This window comes from Styela clava, chromosome 13 (genome assembly GCF_964204865.1).
Source record: "Styela clava chromosome 13, kaStyClav1.hap1.2, whole genome shotgun sequence".
NCBI lineage: Eukaryota > Metazoa > Chordata > Ascidiacea > Stolidobranchia > Styelidae > Styela > Styela clava.
In genome coordinates, this window is record NC_135262.1 from 19352310 (window position 1) to 19375817 (window position 23508).

The 23508-nt window shown below is 36.5% G+C and overlaps 2 long non-coding RNA genes across 2 annotated transcripts; both read right to left on the reverse strand.

Moving 5' to 3' along the window:
• Positions 1–7382: 7382 nt before the first annotated feature.
• LOC144431471 (uncharacterized) lies at positions 7383–10564 on the reverse strand. Its single transcript, XR_013480039.1, has 3 exons — positions 10312–10564; positions 9351–9518; positions 7383–8954 (listed from the first exon to the last, which is right to left on the reverse strand). It is a non-coding gene; the product is annotated as an uncharacterized LOC144431471 (long non-coding RNA).
• Positions 10565–12925: 2361 nt separating this feature from the next.
• On the reverse strand, positions 12926–14977 carry LOC144431426 (uncharacterized). The gene is made up of 3 exons (XR_013479993.1): positions 14466–14977; positions 13910–13985; positions 12926–13825 (listed from the first exon to the last, which is right to left on the reverse strand). It is a non-coding gene; the product is annotated as an uncharacterized LOC144431426 (long non-coding RNA).
• Between the last annotated feature and the right edge of the window lie 8531 nt (positions 14978–23508).

Sequence of the window (23508 nt, forward strand, 5' to 3'; positions counted from 1 at the left end):
TTGCCATTAAATATACAACAAGTGAAGCAACAGGCGTGGCAAGTCGATAAATCTAACGGAAAAAATAAAATTAGCAATAAAGGACCGGGTTACAAATGGTGGCGGGGATTTCAGAAGCGCAACAAGAATATCTGAGACTGAGAAAACCAGATTTATTAGACCGAGCTGGGGTTAGCACAACCATTGTGGACAAAACTATGATAGATATACATAAAAAAACAAATGAAGGTTTGGGTTCCCTGTGACACAAAACATGTGCATAGCCGTTTATTTGCTCCAAGTGACCACATAACAGTTAGCAGTTGCGTGAATGCGACCGGCCATGCTATGCCACCTTATGTTTTTTTTAATGCTTTCCTTGGTGGAAACTAAGCAAAAAACGTACCGGGTGGTGCTTTATATGCCAAGTTGGAGAGTGGTTATATAAACAATAATTTGATGATCAAATGGTTTAAAAAAATACTTTTAAAATATTGCCCTGGTGGCAGAATCCCAACCAACCATAAAACCCAACTTTTTCGTGGGTTGGAGGGCATGAATACAGACGTCGATCTGTCTCAACTGACAAAGCCCACTTTTGAAATCACTATTCAAACTGATGATATTCTGAAGCCTTCAACATCAAAAATTATTAGATCCCCCTCCCTATACAAGAAAACCCGTTAATTAGGCATGGAATAATTCCCATATAGTTGACCGATGTCTTCACGCCAGCAGAAGAATTTATACCCAGAAAGCGCAAACTTCCTTTGCGCTTTAAATTTGAACACTTCGATCATGAAAGAGAAAGAAGTTGCGGAAGATTTAACTGAGCATAGGCGCGCTATTGAAATAAAGAAAAAACAACAATCTGACTTGCGTAGTCGAAGACTTCAAGGCACAGAGGACTGGAGACGATGAATGTGATATTTGCGGGAAGGATTACAAGGAAGACCTACCCCGTAATCAGCGGAAATGGGTTAGGTGCAGCAAACTGAGATGCCCTAAGATAAGTGGACGTGATAAGTGAAGTCCCGAATGCCTGCTCGATTTTTACTGTATCGATTGTGAATAGCTTTTAACTGTAGCTTTATTTATCGTCCACAGCTTAGTTCGGATAAATTTTAAACACGTAATGGCTTTATATTTCCTTTTCTCGTTCGATTTTTATTGTTGATGTTTTTATACCATTTCAAAATATGTTGTTTAACTCCATGGTCCACATCTACTTTTCGTGTCCAATAATGTTTTTCATCGCATTTTTATTACAGTCAGTATCAGCACAGGCAAAAGCACAAGATTGAAAAGTTCTCATTTATCTGGTGCAAATCCGTGGACCTGTTGACACCGCATACCAGGGCGATCGGGTTCTCAGATCTCGGAAACTGCCAGATTATTAGTAGTAGGCCTACTGCGAGTCCCGTCAAGAAGTTTTTCCCCGCGGGGCCGTCCACGCAAAATTACTGAAGTACAGTATGCAACGGGTCGGACTAAAAGTAGGCACTTCGAAAAAAAATTGAAATGGGCGTAATAACTTTTAAAAAGATAATGAATTAGTTGAAAATAGTCAAATCAAATGTTGAACACGCAAAGTGCAACAGGTAAACCACATGCAGGAGAGGTATACATCTTCAAATGTAACGAAAAAAAAATGGGATTATTTGTCCGATCAGTATATATAGGTGGATTGAAGCTGGAAGAGGAAAGTTGCAAATGGTAAGCACATTCGCCCAAAATGGTTTCTCGAAGATCCAAATGGAGCAAACGTAGACCACCTTAACTTCAAAAATTGCAGGGGAATTCCATTGCAAAGATGATTTGTGTTGGTACGTATTGGTCCATTAGCTAAGAGAAACCCCGTAAGTTATTTTGACACTGCTTACGGTGTCTGTAAAAAACGACAACAAGTTATTTTATCCCACGAAAAAATCTGTATTCACTGAAATCAAAAATCTACTTGACTACGATCTTTCTCCACATGATGTGTATTGTCGACTAAATTCGAAATCTCAAGACCCAGCTGTAACAATGCCGGTTGATCGACCACGTGGCATAAAACAAATAAAAAACGATGCTTATTCGACATCCATACAATCAAAAAAATGTCGGGATGAAATAAATATATTCGATTTGCGAGTTACAAACTGAACTACCAAATTTTCTCCGTGCGAGGCTTCTCATTCCTGGCTTGGCTATTGTGATGGCCACAAATTCCATTTCAATGTCGCTTCGAAGGAAATTTGTTCTTAAAATTTGAAAAATTCGTGTAAACAATCGTTATCGTACGACACGACGTTTGAACTCGGCGATTTCTTTATTTCCCCACAAAAAATAGTTGGTAATCCAATTTTTTCTGTTTGTTTTCTCTTCACGAAAGAAAATTGCAGGAAAATCAGGAGCTCCTCTTTCCATTCGTAAAAAACGGCACTAAAAGTGGAAAACGACGGTGATATTCCAGTTTCAACGGACAGGGAACTTTCGATAACAATTGTAATAAAAAAGCAGCAATGGCTTGAAAAAGTATTTGCACTAATCACATTTTACGAGACGCGGAATATTTGACTAAGTAAAGTAAAGAAACTGCGCATGATATTAAAGTGTATAAAGAACATGCGGAGCAATTGATAGACTGCGCTGATCTTATCAATCGCTATACATGGAATTTTCTGTTAAATGGTCGAGGCCGTATAAAAGGTCTTTCGATAGTCGACTTAATTCGGACATCATCATAGGTGTGTCCAAAATTATAACTAATAGATTCCGAGCTTTTGACAACATCACCACCTCCAATAATTAGACTTACCATACGTCCAGTTTTAGGCGGGATAGTCCCACTTTTTAACGTCTGGTCCCAACCGATTAGACAAAAGTCCCGCTTTGGCGTTCAGCCAGCATAATACACGAACAATACCTATTAGCACAGGGGTTCCTAAACCAGGGGACGCGACCCCAAATTGGGTCGGAGTGATAAGTAGGTAGAGTCGCAAACAGATCATGGGGTCGCTGAGGTAAGGTAGAAGATGAATGTACAAATCATCTAAGATTTGACGAACCATGTTAAATTTAGCGGTTTGTACCATGGCTTACTGTAAAACAGGCGCTCTATGCTTATGCTATAAAAAATGTAGGTGCTTATTGTGACATCACTGTTTGGTTTTAGCTTATTTTAGTTAATACCACCACATGACCAAACTCAAAAGTCCAGTGAAGGAAGCTCTTGAAGTTTCATGAAAAATATATATATTGACTTGGGGTCGCACTGGACACTTGAAGGTTGTCTTTGGGGTCGTTCTGAAAAAAGCTTGGGAACCCCTGTATTAGCATGTTCTCGTTGCTGTGCAGCGTACCGGTAGGCTACTTACTGGTATGGGGAATGCATGTTAGCGGATATTCGATAAAATTTGTTAAGTGTAAGCCCTCTACATCAAAGGGGTAGGGGTCAGCAGAACGCGAAAGCCGTTATCACATGTGAATTCAATACTAATTGGTCATGCTCTGACTTTTACCAGAATGTCACATTGAACAACATCTTTTTGAAGAAGTTGTTATCTACAGAAAAGTATGATTGCGCGAATAAGTAAATTCTCACTGCTTGAAAACGGCAGGCTATTTTACCATTCTTTCTTCCTTTTGCCATACATGAAAAAAAATCTAAATTCGAATTATTTTCTATCGTTAACGTCAATTCCTTTCTATTTTTGGAACTGAAGCCGATATTTAGATAGAGAATATGCGCATGAACTCTCGATGAGAATATGGTCAATGAAGACATTCGTGGTGTCTTTAAATGTAGGCCTATGTGGTAAAATCGGGAAAAGTAAAGTTGAAAAAATCACAGCTAAGGGGTTTCGGTCTTTGAAGTCACAAAAATATGGTAACCCTAAGTATGGTACAGACAGTAAAAGTGTTATTCAAGTAAGACAAGTGTGTGACATGCAAGAAAAATGTTTAACAAGTAAAACAATTCTGATACAAACATTACAAATGTGGGATAAGCATGCCGAAAATGAAACACGCAAGATTTCGGTCTTTGGAGGCGTCCCGCTTTGAAGTCACAAAAATATGGTAACCCTACCAATAATGCAAGTGAATCCTTCAATAAGGTACTGAAAGATGCATGTGGATCCCGAGAGCGTCGTGTCGACGATATGACACTAATATTGTTCAAAATCATGAAATCCTACGAATATGATTTTGAAATGGCGGAAATGGGTCTTGGTCGATTTCTATTACTTCCAGGAGTAAAACGAAAAGTAATGAATTATGAAAATATTTTAAAGCTTCTTTTGATGAGCGACATATACAAACAAATACGAGGCAACCGTATTCCCGAAAATCATCCTCCACCTGACAGAGAGCACAAAAAAGAATTGCTGAGGACTGTGTGTCAGGATATGGTGCCACATTAGAAAACCAAACCGGAACATTCGTGGTCGTAATCCCTATACAGATGCGCGTAACGCTGTAACCATCGACCCGAGAATATGTGGCTGCCTTGGTAAAAAGAAGGCTGGCACTTAAAGGCAGTGGATATTTGCATGCAGACTCAACAATTAGGCAAAGAATAAACAAAGTTTTCATTATGAGCCTTATGAAAGAAAAAAACAGCGACATATCAAAAGAAAATCCGGACGAAATGAGTATCACTATAATGTAACATCATCTCCGGATGCATTTGCAAATAATTTATTCGACGCGTCCCGCAATAACTCGCAAATAGGTGAGAGCGATACTGAATAGCCAAAAACATCAACGTCAATACATCCTGTGAATAATTGGGAAAAAGAATTATCTACAATAAAAGCCTAATTCTCTGATAATACCTTGGCATTTTTCGAACCTGGCCAATGGTTGACCGACACTGCGTAAATCTAGCTGTAGAGAAAATCGTCGAGGACTTGGAAAAACATCAACATCTTGTAGTGCCGAGTACTATGTTCCAAGCTGCGCAACATAGAAATTGGAAATGTAAGCAGAGTTTCTCAGTAGGTACGAAGCTTTTATACACGGTCTGTTCGTCTTTGTTGTAAATTATACAGAGGTACATTGGCAGCTCTTCGTAGCAAATTTAGATAAAAAGGAGATTGGTTTCTTTGATTCCTGTATGGCAGGTCTCAATTCTTGCCAGTCAAAAACCATCATTGACATATGTATTACATTCCTCATAGACCATAGCTCATACGAACCAATCGACCGCTCTCCGAAAATAAGCGATTGGAAGTGGAACCGATTTGTTCATTCCGATAAACCCCAGCAAAACAACCCCTCGGACAGCGGGATATTCGTTGTATGTAATGTTTTCTTCGTTTTGTCTCAGTTACCTTTCGCCTCTATTAATGGTATGGTTGCAAGACAATGGGGGGAATATCTATATCTAAAATGAAAATTGAGCAGGAAATCCCCTAAAAAAGATCAGGACAAATGTCTCACAACAAAAATATTTAAATATTTTTCTCAAGCCGAAATTTTTGGAAAAACAAGTGATTTGATAATCGATTACTAAGAAAGAACTTCCCCTTGCTGGAAGACGCTGGTTTAACAGGGTTTTTGTCCTCTTCGGATAATTGAACTTCATTAAATCCTATTTTTATCATTTTCACAACTTTTTGTAACAAATATGCAATGTAAATCATTAAGTAGCATTTTACAACCGTATTTCATTATCTCTTTCTAAAATGTGAGATTGTGGATCCTTCAAAATTTCTGTTATTTTTTGGATTTTAAGTGTTTAAAATTAATTACCTGCGACTGTATATATATCAACATCGACATCAAGTTCTACGGCAGCATATTTACAGATTATGTCACGCTATAAATGTTCAAAATTTAATAATTTCAAGTTTGCTTTGTAAAATGGAAAACAGTCTCCCCAGTCACGATGCCCTGAATATATCAATTAATCTTGGCCTCGAATATCACTGATATATATTGAAAGCATGATCTGATAGCTGCTTGCTTCCCATTGTGTTCAAGCCAAATATTCCTTATTGTGCAAACGTTGAATTTCTGTTCTACAGATTAGAATATCTTATTCGATTTGGATGCAAATGACAGTAAACTACTGCTTATTGCCGTTAATAATTCAGTACTGCAGAGGTCATATATGTCCAACCGTTTTTTGCGTTTAGACCAGCAGTTCTCAAACTTTTTTTGCTCGAGGCGCACTTGGCAAATATGAAAAAAAAAATTCTGCTGCACACTTGTAAAAAATAAAACCAGCTTTGAACCAATTTATTCTGCAAATGTTAATGCGATGTGTGTGCCTGTTTTGAGAAACAACTGAAGCAAGGTTCTGTCGCTGTCTTTATTTACATTTAATTTCAGTCATAGCTGAAAATAAAATGCAAACCATATAAATGCAAATGACTAGATTACTTTGATGGCTTTTGCACCAAAGATTGAATAGGAGTTATAAGCAGATAGCTAAAACTCGCCATGCTGTTAGTCTAACGGTAACCTAACTAAGCACGCAAATCAGCTCGGTGAGAGATGGACAGCTTGTTTACAAATACATTATGATATAACAATGCGATTATTACGGGAAAATCACCCTTCAACAACGATAAAGCAAATGCAATAATATAATCAGTCTAATTCTCAGGCCGGGTTGTCGTATTGACTTTTTTGACGCCAAATTTGCCATTTTTCAAATTCGTTTAGCGTCAGAATAATCGTTTGGGTTTTTATGGTGTTTTTTTTTTGGCTTTTTTGAGTCCATTCTAGCGTCTATTATTAAAATCATATGAAATACAATATTTAGTGTGTAACAATAGCCTATTACTTAGCTACCGGTACTTAACATTTGGATATCCCCGAACATCGATTTTCTTGTTTATGATCTTAACGCTCAATCATACCCAATAAGAAATAATTGCACTTTCTGCAGCCGCTCAGACAGATGTTCAAGCTGGGTTGTAAACATTGCCCCGTTTTTTGATTGTTTTGCGTGTTATCTGTCAGTTTTTAGTTCAGTTTTCAAAAAATAGTTGTTTAACTTAGTTTTCATTATGCCTGATGTGGAGCTTTATAGTTCAATTGCAGTGATCGAAATTGACTAAGCTAAAATTACGGTACTGAATTAGCTATCAGTAGTCCACCTGTAAGCGGCACGCGGTTAGATAATTTTTTAATAAAATTGATGGTTTCAAAATTTGAAAAATTTTCAATAGTCAAGTCTGATATACGGAGAGTTTTTTTAAGGTATATCACATTCCGTCTTCAGTATTTATAATTACCAACTCTTTTACATTGCTTTTACGAGACGAATATGTCTCTTGGAAAAATTTATGTTTTCCTAAATATGGCTACTTGTCTTATACCACATTGCAATTATCTTTTGTCATCTTAAATGGCCAATTCTAGTAACTCTCAATTAGTTTTTTCCAGTGATGTCACAATGTGCAGTAATATAGAAGTTCATAATTTAAAGTCTAACCAATCTTTATCTGACTTGATAATTTTCCATGTAAATATTCGATCCCTACAAAAAAATATTGATGACTTGATAACTCTTTTAAACAATTTTCCATCTCCTCCCCATATAGTAGCAATAAGCGAGTCAAAATTATCAAGTGACAATGTTTCTAATATTAATATGGATGGGTATAGTTTCATACACATGCCTTCTACCACCAAAGCCGGTGGTGCTGGTGCTTTTATCCGTGACGACCTTACCTATAATGAAATTTCAATTTATAATCTTAATTACCCGAACTGTGAGAATGTATGGTTCGAAATCACTTTGGCCAGTACTGACAATAAATTAATCGTTGGTGTGATATATAGACACCCTCGAAATGATGTTCCTCATTTTACTGACATGTTGGAAACTTCTCTTGCTAAATTGGCAAACAAACAATTTTTGATAATTGGAGATTTTAACATCAACTTACTTTTAACACCTAGTAACGCTCATATTGCAAATTATGCCAATATGCTCATTTCACACAATGCCACATCCCTAATCACTGACCCAACTAGAGTTAGCCGTACATCAGCAACTCTCATTGATCATGTATATACAAATATCAGAAACCTAAAAATAGATTCCCACATAGTTCTGTCAGACATCACAGACCATTTTCCGATCATGTGCTGTCTGAGAGGCATCAAACCATCATACACATACAATCGCAGAATGTCAAGGGACATGTCAACATTCTCAATCGATTGCTTTCGTAGTGATGCAGAGGTAATTTTTGCTAATCAATTTGCTGGAATTAATTTAAATATCCAAAATTTTAATAGTGTTTTTGACGACTTTATAAAGTCATTTGTTCACCTAATTGATCGCCATGCCCCACTTCGACCACTTTCTCGGCGTCAGAAAAGGTTACAATCAAAACCATGGTTAACCAAAGGGCTAAACGCTTGTATTCGACACAAAAATAAAATGTTTAAAACTCACTTCTTGAAAGGTAACAGTTCCCACAGCTCTTACTTTAAACAATATAGAAATATTTTGTCAAGAACCATAGATAAAGCTAAACAAATCTATTATCAAAATCTTATTGCTACAACCAAAGGTAATCCCAGGTCAACATGGCAAATAGTTGGCCAAATCACAAATGCAAAAAAGAAATTGAAGCATAAAATTGATGAAATTAATACTGAAAAAGGTTGTATAACTAGAGATGAACTTTTAATCGCAACAGAATTTAACAAATACTTCTCAACAATTGGGTCCAGCCTGGCTGATAAGTTTTCCAATGATACAGCTAACTTCGAACCTTTTCTCCGCAATCGTGTGAGCCAATCCATCTTTTTGAGCTCATCCACCGCGAATGAAATTTTAATCGAAATACAAAATCTTATCGACAGGAAGGCTGTAGGACCAGACAACATCCCAGCGCGCTTCATCAAATTAGTTGCGGATATAATTGCCCCTTGTCTCTCAAGATTCTTCAATTCCTCGCTGTTACTTGGAATCTTTCCTTCATCTCTCAAAACCGCCAGGGTTATTCCTCTTTTCAAATCTGGAAATAAAAAATTAATTTCAAATTATAGACCAATATCAATCCTCTCAGCAATTGATAAAATGTTTGAGCGTTTGTTACATAAAAGACTCGCAAATTTTTTAACTAAATATGATGTAATAAATAAATATCAATTCGGTTTTCAGAGCAATTATTCTACATCACATGCCATTTTAGATACAGTATCATATATCTATGATAAATTGGAAAGAAAGGAGTATGTCAGTGCAACTTTTCTAGATCTAAAGAAAGCTTTCGATACTGTGAATCACGACATCCTGATTTCTAAGTTGAGTCATTATGGTATACGGGGAATTGCAAGCAAACTCATTTCTATTTATTTGTATAATAGATCTCAATATGTTCAAGTGGGATCATACTGTTCTTCTCCCTTACCGGTGACGCACGGAGTTCCTCAAGGTAGCTGTTTGGGCCCTCTCCTTTTTCTAGTATATATTAACGACATAACTTATTGCTCTTCATTATTTTCCAAATTGTTCGCTGACGATACTAATCTCCTTGACAGCGACAAATCTTGTGCAGTTCTTCAGTTGAGAGTAAATACTGAAATTGCAAAAGTGTCAAGTTGGATGAAAGCCAATAAATTAACACTAAACATTGAAAAATCAAAATCTATGTTAATATCTCCATACCAATGCAAATCGAAAAATGTTTTGGAAATCCAAATTGATAATAAAAAATTGGAAAATGTCCATTCCTTTGAATATCTTGATATATACATTGATAGTAAAATGAAGTGGGATATTCACTTGTCCAACCTGGCCGTTAAATTATCCAAGTCTATTGGAATGCTATACAAGCTTAGAAGATACACATCGCTTACCACCTTACGCATGATTTACTATTCCTTATTTCAAAGCCATATCCAGTATGGCATAATTGCTTGGGGTTCAGCTGATAAAACCTTATTACACCGCATTGAAATTATTCAGAACCGAGCAATTCGTGCAATTTCTGCTGCCAGTTATATTTCACGACTTAGTCCTATTTATCATAGTCTTAAAATTATTAAATTAGCAGATATTTATGAAATTGAGGTATTGAAAATAATGCACCAACATCACTGCAAAAAACTCCCTTCTGCTTTCACCAACTATTTTTTAAAACAGAGCAACGTTCACTCTTATGAAACGCGCTCCTCTGTCGGGTGCTCATATTATGTAAATCGCTTCAGCACCAAACGAACTCAAAACTCGATCAAATTCGTTGGTGTTAAATTGTGGAATAACCTCCCTAATAACATTCGAACCAGTAGTTATAATTCTTACAAACATGCACTGAAAAGCCTATATCTTGATGCCTATAGGCCTAGTTGTCATTGATCTGAAAACATTACCTTCTGTTGTTTTCTATATCCATCCATCTTTTTGAAACTTGCCATTTTCTTCTGTCTGCATATTGTGTCCTGGTATTTCCTTACTATTTTCAGCCCAGTGCAATCGACACGAAGTATGCAGATCTCATAATTCATTCTGCACTAATCTGTAGAGCCAATAATTTACTAGCAATCGCTTTAACAGAAAATAGCCACAAATTCAACCCTAGCAGCAAACTCCCGTTGCTGGGTACACCATCTTGGTGTAGACTGAACGCTGAGTCATAACGCAATTTCGCTGTGCTCCGTACTCAACGAGGCATAACCATTTTATAGATGTCGCTGTTGCGTCCGTCATGACATTCCGTGGTGTATTTTCGATTTGTTGATGTTTTTTATCTGTCTTGTGTTTTATTTAAAAGTAATCTTTTTTTATTCCAAAGTCATTGTGGCATTCCGTGGTTTATTTCGCATGTTTTGCCGCTCTTTTTCTTGTATGATTATAGCCTATTTCATGTTTGTTAATCATTCCACAGGGATTGTGGCATCCCGAAGTTACTCAGGTTTTTTCTTGTTGTTTTTCATTTTTCGAATGATTGTGTCCAATCAATGACATTAAACAACATGATAGGCAACTCTGACGTCACTCCATAAGACTACATGCGAAAGATTGTATTTCATGATACGCTCCAATGCACATATTTCTCGTCGCCTTTCGCGACCGTTTTCCGCTCGCTTTTGCTACTCGGCGTCTACTTCACGTGTAGTGCCTGCCTTTTTGCGCCTGTAACGAAAGAAAATAATCTCTATATCTAAGAAGTTTTGCTCACTTGGGAAGCTGGAATGGCAGACAAGCTGTAAAGAGTAATTCTGGACATCATAGACGTTTTTTTTATCAGAGAAGATTACAAACGCGATAGCGTAAAGATTTGTGTGGAACATTTTGCAGATAATGACAAAGTTCAAAGTTAGTAATTTTAATGTTTGCGCTTAAAACAATGAAATTTCATTTAAAGAGAGTGTCATGCAAAACTGTTTTTACTTCTCTTAACGGTGCTGTGATACAATTCCATAACACAAAGTTTGCACCTATCGAACATGCTTTAGTAGGTTAATTTATTAGACATATATATTACATATTTAGTTAACCGTAGGTAACATTGCTGGTACATAATGCCTCGTAGATAGGTTTGTGTCTAAATTTAGGAATTTAGTTCACTAATTAATATTATCTTCTATGCAGGAGGTTGCAGGACTGATTCAACTTGCAGACTTACCGATCATCTGACGATGCTCATTTAGTTTGGCTCGAGCAAGTCTTCTTGAAAGACTTGTATGAATGGAAACTACCTATATGTGTTTTGCCTTCCTCCGATTTTAGAAGACAAATTTATTCTGAGGGATTTGGCATATAATTCTCATTGATTGTTGGCTGTTTATGATTCCTATTAATTGTGAATTCTGATTATAACAAAGAGTTAAAATTTTTTTTACGTAATTTACGGGCACCTTTTTCTTGTCAATACTCCAAGCTGAGGTAATAAACAAGACAATACTGTACATTTATGTCATCTGGAAGCAAAATATGCAAACTAATTAAAAGTTTGACACATTGAGATAATACATCATGACAGAAAATACAAGTTAAAGATATGTATGACCATCACATGGTAATTAAAATTAAAAAAAAAATTAATAGGGGCTGTGGAGTATATAAAGTTCAAGACAAAGAAAAGAACATAAGTTCATAGCTCATGAACTCTCAATTTTGCCTCCATTGCTTTGTGAAGGCCAATATATTCCGAGTGGCTGAATTGGTTTACCTTTATGATAGCAACGATTTTGTATTCAATATAGCGAGATTTTTTTCAATTTAATTGCAGTGATATTATTTCCCGAAGCAATGCTTGAATCGTCTAGAATAGATCAGTGGTGTCAAACTCAAGGGTTTTTGAGAGCCGCATTGCATTTTGGAAATTGTAAAAAGGGCCAAAAACACTTTTTGATAATGTATACTTGAAAGATATTTTTCAGATAGTTTTAGTTTGTGACATATATTGTGATGCAACTAAACAGTTGGATTAAGTTTTATTATTTTCTTTAATTTCAAATGCAATTACATATTGATATTTGCATTCCACTATTATTGCAAGTTACTGTATTTATTACAAAAAATCATAAAATTCTATATACAACCACCAAAATCATTTTTGAACAAGCTTTGGATAAGGAAAGAATAATACATACACTAAAAATGACTTAATCTAAATACATGGACTTGAAATTAACAAAAATACTACAGTATAAACTCAATGTTTTTTTAATTACATTTGTCCTGACGTTTGGCATCTTTTTTGTGTCACCAGCATACTAAGGCAAGGCTGAAATGATTTTATAGTACCAACTCTAACTAACGAGGTCACATGATCATGGGTTAATCTGGATCTTTGCGAATGTTTAATTAATTCCAGTAATGCAAAAAAGTTTCTTTCATCATTTCATGAATAGATCAGTAAAAAAACAAATGACAGATATTTTCGACACGACATTTCGCGCCACATTGCATGGCATAGGATTGCTTGAATTATTGTTGATATTAATTTTTAGTAACTAATTCGTTGTATATTTATATTAATATACAAACACATGGTAATTTTCTGTTCGAAGTTGGTCTTCGAAATTGTCATATTGACTGCTGAGCTTATTGTGTTTTTTTATTGTACTGATGAAAATATGACAGATGGAACAATGTGCTTCAAAATTTTGTGAAATGCAGAAATATTGCAACTCCCATTTTCTTCGAAAATGCCACCTTCTTCATGTACTTTGCGTTTAATTTATTCACTCAAGTGTTTTATTCAAGTATTCTTTTGCTAGCTTGATGTGTATTCTTAATTGGGTCAAAATGTGAACAAAAAAATTAATTTTCCAAAACTACTTTCAGTAAATTGCTTTCTGTGTGAATATTCAATTTCACTTTAAAAGGGTTGAAAAATCTATTACACTTAGATAAAACAAAACTCCAAAATACAATTACGATTATTGTTAAGCGTTCGAGGGCCGCACTGGAAGTTCTCCAGGGCCGCGAGTTTGATATCCCTGGTCTAGATTGAAGTTGTCCTAAATATAAAACAGTATTTTATCATAAATCATGATTATACCCTTTCCTGAATTTCTTCTTTAGTAGGCCTACTACCAAAAGTTGATGAATCAAATATAACACAGGTGTAGTGAGTGACCCATAATCCTCATTTTCCAAAGCTGTTTTAAGTATGTCTGGCATGTTTTGTGCCTTTTTACGAATAAGACCGCTTATGCAATCTTACGCTTTGGAATTTTTAGTTATTTTCCTCAAGCCCTGCAGGATGTAGGGGCCATACACAACTCTACCGAAGGGTCAAATGTCTTTGCATGTCTCCATAGGTTGTTCTTCTATTGCAAACATTTATGGAGTATTCTGATTGTATTTCTTGGAATCATACTGTCACTGATATGTCGCCAGTCTTCTGATATCTCCCCTTCTGCTACAGTTGTCCTGTGAATAAATAATAGGAAATTGAGGTTGGACGAATAGTTGAAAGTTTTGCTTTATGTCGGCTTAATTTTTTGATTGATATACTTTCTATTTTTGCTATTGCCTCTTGTGCTGCAGGAGTCCCACAATGCTTAGACAGGTTTTCCCACAACTTTTACATCTAAAGAAAGAGAGGAGATTTAATAATTTTCGTTAAGAATAAATAAACAGTCTATATGATTTAGATTGGAAAAGCTAATAAATCCAATATCTCATGTTTTATGTAAAAAATGTTTTACTGAATTTGGTATATAAACCAACTAATAAAGGGGTTTAGTCAGAAAATTACTATACAATATAGACCGGTATGAGTGAAATGTTAGGTGAACTTGTTAACCCTTTAATTCAATACGCAAATAAAAGTGAATGAGCAATAGTATGTTACAGCAATGAGTATATATCCTCACTGATTAAAAATAATCTAATTGGAGGTGCATGAACTATTTGAAACCGTAAGGGGTAAGTAAATATGCAATTTCGGCAAATGGGCAACTACGTACCGTACTGATTTAATAACTTCGTAGTATTTGACAAAAGCTGGCTTTCCCACATGTACTTAACAGTGCAATGCCCGGGTGTGATATACAACAATAGTATTTACCTTACTTTTTTCCGATTTCTTTTTACATTCAATTTTCCAATATATCATTAAAATCGACAACAACTGTCAAAGCAGGAACGAACACCATTAGTGCTATGCCTTGAAAGCAGCACACTTCCGCTCGTTTTCGTCTCGTTAAGTATGTGCATTGGAGCGTGCTATCGGATACGATCTTCGGCCAAAAATGCCTGAGTTGCGCATCATGTTGTTTAATGTCATTGGTCCAATTAAGCCAATGTGTAATATTGAGTTCTATTTATTTTTTTGTCTTTTTGTATGATCGTGTTAATTTATTAAGTTAATGTGTAATATTGAGTGTCCCGTTTCTTATATTTGCTGCTTAATTTCAGCTACAAGGTGTCGCTGACTAGATGACTCTATGAGTCTTTTCGCGACTCCGCGTCAACTGCAACAAGCCGATATCCATTTGACATTTTGTTACATTATATTATTTATTCATTTTTCATATCGCGCATTGTTTTTTGCATGACGAAAATAAATATCTGAATCTGAATAAACATACATACATACAGAAGCGTCACCCTGTATTGTTTATATTGAATGGTAAAATAATGCTGTCCGCTTCTTTTTCTTTGTTTTTTTTTTAAACTGTTTCATAGGTGTCATCTTGCAGGCTTGACTGTATTGTGTCGAATGTAGATTCTGGCGCTGCCATTCAATTACCAACTTTCATACGAACCATCGGAGCGTGACAGCTGCTGCCAGACACTATTTTGACCTCACTTTAGGGCAGTGGTCTTCAAACTTTTTGAGACACGACCCCATTTGAAAAAATTATTACGTATGATAAGCACTCGCGACCCCAAGATATATATGTATACACCTACAGACAAGAAAAAAATATTTATCAAACTAGGAAGTTTTTCAAAAGAACCAAACAACAACCATCAGTGTGAAGAATGCGACTGCCTCCTTTCAGCGAGATCTTGCAATCGTGGCTTAATGTTGCTTAAGCTTAAACGCAAATCGTGTTCTACGTCAAATCGGTTTCGGTGCTTTAATTTTAGCAGACCCATAGCACTAAATCCGGCTTCGCAAAGCTACGTAGTTGCCAATGGGATTAAATGTCGAATGACATACATTCTCAGAGTGGAATATGGTGAATGCAATGAAACCCAAAAGAATATGTTCGCTGACAGTTTCGAATGTTTTTCTTTAAAATAACTGAAAAAAATCCGGCTCGCAGGTTCACAAGTCATTTCTGTCAACTCTTCCATAACTTGAAGAGGTAGTTCGGGAAAATTAGTGGCAGAAAAGGGATCAATTATCCAATTTTGTTTATTTGTTGGAATTAGGGTGTCGCCGTAATAATGCTCTATTTTTTCTATTATTTTTTCATGGTGTCTTCACCATTCAAACTTTTTCCGGCAATAAATTTTCTTAATTCAGGAAACATCTCACATTCGCCGCGATTTACATAGTTTTTCCACAAGAGTAGTTTTTTTCATAGTGAGCACTAACGTTGGCAGCCAGATCAATATCAGTAAATCCAGTACCCTTCATAGATCGATTTAGTGAATTGAAAATGTCAGCCAGATAAGCTATTGTAATATAGTGACCTTTGACCCGAGTCCGTTCATGTCTGAACTCTGAAGGTGACTTCAGCTGTTCGTATACTTATCACGTGTACCGTGGTTCGTGGTACATTGAATACATGAGTTGTTACTGTGTGCATTAACTGTTACGTAAATGTGAACAAGAGAGCTATGCTCAAATATATGGACACGTAACGCCACCCAATGGCAATACTTTTGATGACGTCATAGCGAAAAAAAAGTAATAGTCTTCTGGAGAAAAATTTTATCTTTAACCACTGAAAATTTCTAAACAATTGGTCCAGTATTCAAATAGAAAAGTGATTTTTTTAAAATGATGGAGACAAATAACAATACCAACAAAATTTTGAAACGATTGTTATGTCCACTAAACGTGTCCAATAAAGTTTGCAATAGCAATATAGTTGTGCGTGCATACACACCACCTTACATTGGCGAAGAGGATAAAGCAACAATAACGGCCCTATCGGGCTAAGCGTTAGAAATACCAAATACGCTCGCCACCGCATCTCTGATTACTCTGCTTGGGTACGGTACAAATCCCATGCGGGATAGTTATGTGCGAGAGGATTGCTGGACTCCTCGCCTTCATAGGGTGGTTCACGTAACCGCTGGTCGGTTACGACTTCCTCTACCATCCAGTCCATGCTTCCGAAAACAAATAACTAACTAATCCCATACCGGTACCCGATATGGACTGGTAACCGGACGAGAGGCCGTGGTTCGCCATATGGTTAAGCTGTGTTATCGGTTTTCGTCTCCCCCGGAATAAATATCTAAATCCTATCCTATCAAGTTAACGTTAATCTAAGTGGGAAAAGGAAGCTTAGTGCAACCTTGAATACTGGAAAGACCTACGGAACTAAGTGTGAAGTAATGGTCAACAGAAGTCCCATCCCAAAGTCGGTGAAGAAATCTACAACTACGTAAGTGTTTTACAGTTTCTCCAGAATTGTATATTGCATTCTTAAGTGGTCTGGGCTGTTTACAAGTTTTGAACTCACATCTAGAAGATGACAAATTTACCAGATTTTAGATCGTTTGATTGTGAAGATTTATCAAATGCTGGTCCCCGGTGGAAGAAATGGTTATTGCGTTTTGAAGTATTAATGTTAGCGATGAACCTTGAAGATACCGAAGATGACAAAGAAAAGAAGAAAAACCTTTTACTGCACTATATGGGTGATAAGTGCTAAGATATATATGAAACATTAAAAGAAGAATCTGACAAACTGACATCATATTTCGTTCCTAAGTCAAACAGTGAATATGAAAAATATATATTCCGAAACTCAAAACAAGAGGAACGTGAAAGTTTAGATTAGTTTTGTACAAGATTGAAGAAGATGTCATTAAACTGTGAATTTGGAGAAAACCGTGATTCTAAAATTAAAAGTCAAATTATACAAGGTTGCCTATCTTCAGAACTGAGAAAGAAAGCTCTCACAAAGTCAATGAAGCTCAAAACATTCTTTGAGACTGGAAAAGCAATGGAGTTGGCTAAAGATCAACTGTGTGCAATGGAGAGTGAATCAAGTATCCAGGGAATATGTGGAGTTAGTTCCTACAGGAGGAAGTGGAAAAAGAACATTTCATCCAACAGTTTTAGTCGTTCGAGAGATGTTACAAAGCAGCATCAAGGTAAAACCTTTCATACAAAACGGAAATTGTGTTTTAATTGCGGTGGAGTGTATCCAAAAAACTGTTTTGCATATGGTCGCAGATATTATAACTGTTCCAAGTATGCTCATTTTGCTAGATTCTGTAAAGAATCAAATAGTGAATTCAACAAGCCCAAGTTGAACAGTGTGCAAAATTAGCCTAAACATGATTGCAGAGATCATGAACTTACTGAAATGAGCTCTGAGAATATTGAATATATATTCTTTCAGGGAATGGATCAATGTGTAATTGTTCCAATAACAATAATCCTGCTAGTACAGTTGGTAGTTACAGTTGGAAATTAACAATGTCACTTGTTTTATGCTTTTAGATAGTGGTGCTAGTGTCAATGTACTCGATTGAAAAACTTTTCAATATTTAAAAAGTAGATCCAGCAAACCATGCAGATTGAAAAATGCGAATATTAAGCTTTATGCCTATGGAAGTAAAAAAACCTTGTCTGTAAACGGAAAATTCCATGCAGTTGTAACTTCCAAGTGTGGCAAATGCATCAACTCTGTATTCTATGTTGTTAATTAGACAAGTGGTTGTTTGCTCTGTTTTAAGACTGCTGGGATCTTGGTATTTTGAAAAGTAATAACTCTGTGTCGAATGATCGAGTGGATCTCACTGAAAATATTTTAAAAGAATATATTTCAATTTTTTAATGGATTGGTGATATTGAAAAAACTTTCAATTGAAGTTGAATATTGATGATTTTATTTATTAGAATCTGAATCTATATAATACCTATATAATATTTACATTAAAAACATGAATTATGTTAAAGTTTAAATCTGACTGTGAAATAGGAAAACAGTCTCAGTGAACTTTTTGCCACTAACTAACAAATGTCAGCCGGGCCATTGCGTGTCATCAAAAATCCAGAGAACAGAAACATACCCAAGCCTTATAAGTCGAAAGGTGATTACATAAGTAATATATTTACATTAAAAACATGAATTATGATAAAGTTTAAATCTGACTGTGAAATAGGAAAACAGTCTCAGTGAACTTTTTGCCACCAACTAACAAATGTCAGCCGGGCCATTGCGTGTCATCAAAAATCCAGAGAACAGAAACATACCCAAGCCTTATAAGTCGAAAGGTGATTACATAAGTAATAGTAAATTTAGAACGAGCTGCTTGAGGTAAGTCATATTTGATAAAGAAAAATAAATTCATCACGACTGTAAAAGCTTATATCACTTTTATTCCTAAAATCAGCATCATTTTTATACAATTCACGATTCGTTCGCTGTTCTACATAGGTATTATATTCAGAAATTTGCATTGAACCTTATTTATCATGTATGTTTTTCTCAATATATTTCAGATGGTCATGATACAATCACAAAAAGAGCTGTAGTAAAGTTTAGACAAAGTGTACCCTTGCTAAGCATGCTTGGTTGGAAATTGTGTTCTCATGTTGTTGCAATAAATTTCGAACCTACTTATGTTTTTTTTTTTCTTTTTTTTTTTAGTACCGATCGCCGTCGCGCGCGGACGTGGCTATCTCGAGCCGAAGATATGCATTCGAGAAGTGAATCTCAGACTTAGTGACATCAATAAACAAATACCAGAAATAGCAGATTTTTGAATGATGGAATGGAAATGTGCAACATGGGTGCAAAATGGAAGATTTTTAAGGTTATTGTGAAGACAAGTTCGGACGAAATTATGCTCTACTCAAATATGTGACCGGATATACAAAAGTTAAACTGCACGAACTGATATTTGGAAATTTACAATCGATTTTTACATTGGTGTGTTAACGTTTTAGTAGATTTTACTAGATATATGTTCGAGCATGGAACGGAAACATGCATTCGCACCTCATTCTAGGATATTTCGGATTGTTTGTTTACATGCCGCATCACACGCACAGAGGATATTTAATTCATTGTTTTGTTTTTGAATAAATTGCACGCAACCTGATTACCAAGTTAAACGCATGAGTAATGACCGCCGTCAATATTCATGTTCATTTGTTTGTGTTTGTGACTTGTTTTTTTTCTTTTTCGGTAAGTGAACGCGTTTAATACGTATTTAACTTATTTTATTGGGTTTTGTTCACTTTCCAGATTCTTCGCCCTAATCTTTTGTGTATATATGTTTATTTTGTTTTTGCGAATGAATCGAAATAAAATCTCAAATCTTAAATGTTGGGAAGTCTAAATGAAGCAAAATATTATTTTTTTCAAATTTGAATAAAGAAAATGTTTCTTTTCTTAATTCTGTTGCATCCAAAGCCAGTGTAATAAGACCAGATCCTCCTAAACAGCACAAAAAACGTAGCTGGCAGCATCGGTCAAAGGTTATGAAAGTTGGTAATTAATCCTTTTTTAAACGCTTCATCTCTTCAAGTGAAAATCGCCATGATAGCAACCAAAAATGCAACTTTCAACGGGAAAATACATTTGTGTGGCTCACTAAATGAACTGATGTCTCTACATCAGCATCATTATTATGCCAAGGGCTTGAAATCTGACAAATCATGGGGCTTTTGTACTTAGTAAAATTGTTGGCTTTTTTATGTTTCGATTTGGCTTTTTTTGATCGCTTGGATCTGGCAACGCTGTTCTCAGGTCTCACAAGCTTGCTTGCTGCGTGCATGCCTATGACTATGTGTATTACGAAAAGCTCATTTTTTAAAATTCTAAAAAATACAACAATTTCAAGTTATAATAATTAAATACAACAGCAGAAGCAAGTGTAACTAACAGTTGAGGTTGCGTGAAACTAACTACGGTACCTTTCCTTGCTCCCTATGCCTTTGCGTAGGTAGCCCCGTAGGGAGGCGGACAACTCGACACCTAGAGGCCTGGTGAGTTGTCCGTCTTTTGGCATTTTCTATGGTGGTGTTTTAGGTCTATAGAAATGCGTTTTTAATATTTTTAGTGCTCAAATGTTGAGAAAAATACATAAATATGCTCTAGAAAGCATTTTTATTTGTATAAGTGGCTTATTTTGACCATGTTGTATGAATACATTTACAGTCTACAGACGAAATTGGAGTAACGTTACCGGGGTACCGGTACGGTAGCGAAGTTAGACTGTTGACTTATAGGACTGTGTTCGTTTAATTTTTTGAACTTTATTGGTATTAAATGTTTTGAATGAGCACCTTTGAATATATTAAAACCTTCACAGTAACACTTAAATATTTATAAATGTGAGCTCAGTAGTCTATGGTTGCTGTAGTCTAAAGTCTAAACTCGCCTACGGCAGTCGCCCGACAGGCCGTCAACTCACCAGTCGAGCAAACGCTCTGCGACGTGACGTCATCGATGCTCGAGGTGAGGACAACTCGACTACCGAGCAACGAGAGGCAGACAACTCACCAGTCGAGCAATCGCTCTGCGATATCGATGCTCGAGGAAAAGACATTGCTTTGCAAAACGCGGACTCAAGAGTTGCATAGCAACTACTTAGGTAGTGCCGACTGATATTAGTAGTGAGCCAACTCACCAATCAATTTAATCAATTTTATTTCGGTCGCTCTGGTATAAAACAAAACAACAACAAACGAAAAAAACACAAAAGTGACAAAACGCAGAGGACGGGCATAACTTAAACACAAAGTTAAAAACGTGAAAATACGCGCCCATCTTCCAAAAACATTAAAATAACACAATATAAAATAAAAATACACGCACTAAAAATGTCAAAAACGCATTTCTATAGACCTAAAACACCACCGTAGAAAATGCCAAAAGACGGACAATTCACCAGGCCTCTAGAGAGTGTAAATGGCTATTCAATTCAAGCATTTCAGTTGTAAAATGCTTGTCTGAAGAAGTCTGACCTCGGTCAGACGAAATGTTACAGAAATATATTTGTGTTCGTGTGCAGCAAGACTCTTGAATTGAATAGAATAGCAGAAGCAAGCGGGGTCTGGTATAGTTTAGTACCACATGTACTTCTAGTTGATGTCAATCCTAACCCCCATCTGACTACGTCACCGAAAAATTACGTCATTCCGACGTCACAGTGGCGTAATAAGGCCCACCGAAGTGTGCGGTGGTCAAAACGCGCAGACGATCACCCGAAATCGAGCAAGCAATTTTTCTCGTCACAACGATCACTATAGGAGAGATAGGATAGGATAGGATAGGATTTACATATTTATCCCGGGGGAGAGGAAAGCCGATAAGACGGCTTATTCATATGGCGAACCACGGCCTCTCGTCCGGTTACCATTCCAAGTCGGGTATGGGATTAGATTTACTGTATTGTTTGTTTTCGGAAGCATGGACTTGCTGGTGGAGGAAGCCGTAACCGACCAGCGGTTACGTGAACCACCCAACGACGGCGAGGAGTCCAGCAATCCTCTCGCACATAACCATCCCTGCATGGGATTCGAACCTGCGAACCCACGCAGAGTAGTTAGAGGTGCGGTGGCGAGCGTATTCCTAACGCTTAGCCCGTTGAGCCACACCGCCGCGCCGGCTTTAGCAAGTTCGTTATCGGCGGCGCAGATGTCATTTCGGGCGATCGTAATTGTACTTTGGCAATCCCTATGACGTGATGGTGACGTCGTAGTGACGTAATTTTTGGATGGCATAGTCAGGTGGGGGTTAGGAATAGCATATGCAAAATTCGTTATGCTACTCCCACCGGAAGTACTTGTGGTACTAAACTATACTAGACCCAGCAAGTACTTGTTTGTATATTTTTTATTGTAGTTGTAGACAGGTGTTGGACCAAGCTGTGATCAAACGCCGCTGGTTCATTAAACAGTTATAGTACCGTAGATTTTTTATAGGCTTATATAACATTTTGTGAACGGTACCTAATTTATGCCCTACGGGATAATTTGACGTGGATACGTTAATAAGAGATTCTAAAAGAATCAAATCTATTAATTCCTGTAAGTAATTTATATGAACGTCATGCTGTCATGAGCCAAATAATATTATTAAAATCGTTGTCCGGGAACAATTAAAACTGGAATTTCAAACTAATATTGCCTTTTATCAGCTAACTCTTATAAAGCGATAAAAATAGTTGTCTATTCTGTATTTGACTAACCCGTTGACCGCAGGCTGAGTGTGGGCTGGGGTAACTCTGGTGCCTGGGGGCAATCTAAGCAACTAAGTTGTTGTTTAGCGCTGTCGCGCTTGTTACGATCAGGGTAATTACTTATCGATTTTAATCGGTATGTATGTTGATAGGTATTTGTCTGTCTGTTAGATGCACGGGATATCTCAATCTCTGGAGATGGAATCTGCTCCAGATTTTACATGTGCATTCATCATATGTCGTACCAGAAGCCTATTGATTTTGGATGAATTATGTCGTTTAAGCGTCGTATTAGCGAGTTATTAATTAATTAGTGGTGGGACACAAGGTGTCACTATGGAGTAAGATCGCTGTTTTTGGGGATCCCTTAACTTTCGATCGATAAGTCTTCGGTCTCTGACCGATATTCTCGTTAATATATTATGCCGAAATACTTTTTCAAATTAGAAGATGTTTTGGGCTAATTTCAAGTTTCCCGAACTTTACTGTAAAAAATGTTGTCTAACTAACTACTATTCCCTACACAATTTTGACTTGAAACACGCATTGCGTCTGAGCAAAGGCAATTCATGTCATGTAACATCTATGATTTTACGGGTTCATTTCGAGCAGACGCAAGTCTATTTAAACGAGAGAGATTTCCACACGAGAAAAACGCTCGTCTTTAATTGATATTTAGAAACCCGAAATGCAAAAATCGACGCATGGCGCTGGAGAGGCGGAAACCGAATCCTGTTATCGGATCCTGTTGGATTCGAATACTTTGGGATTCAAATCCT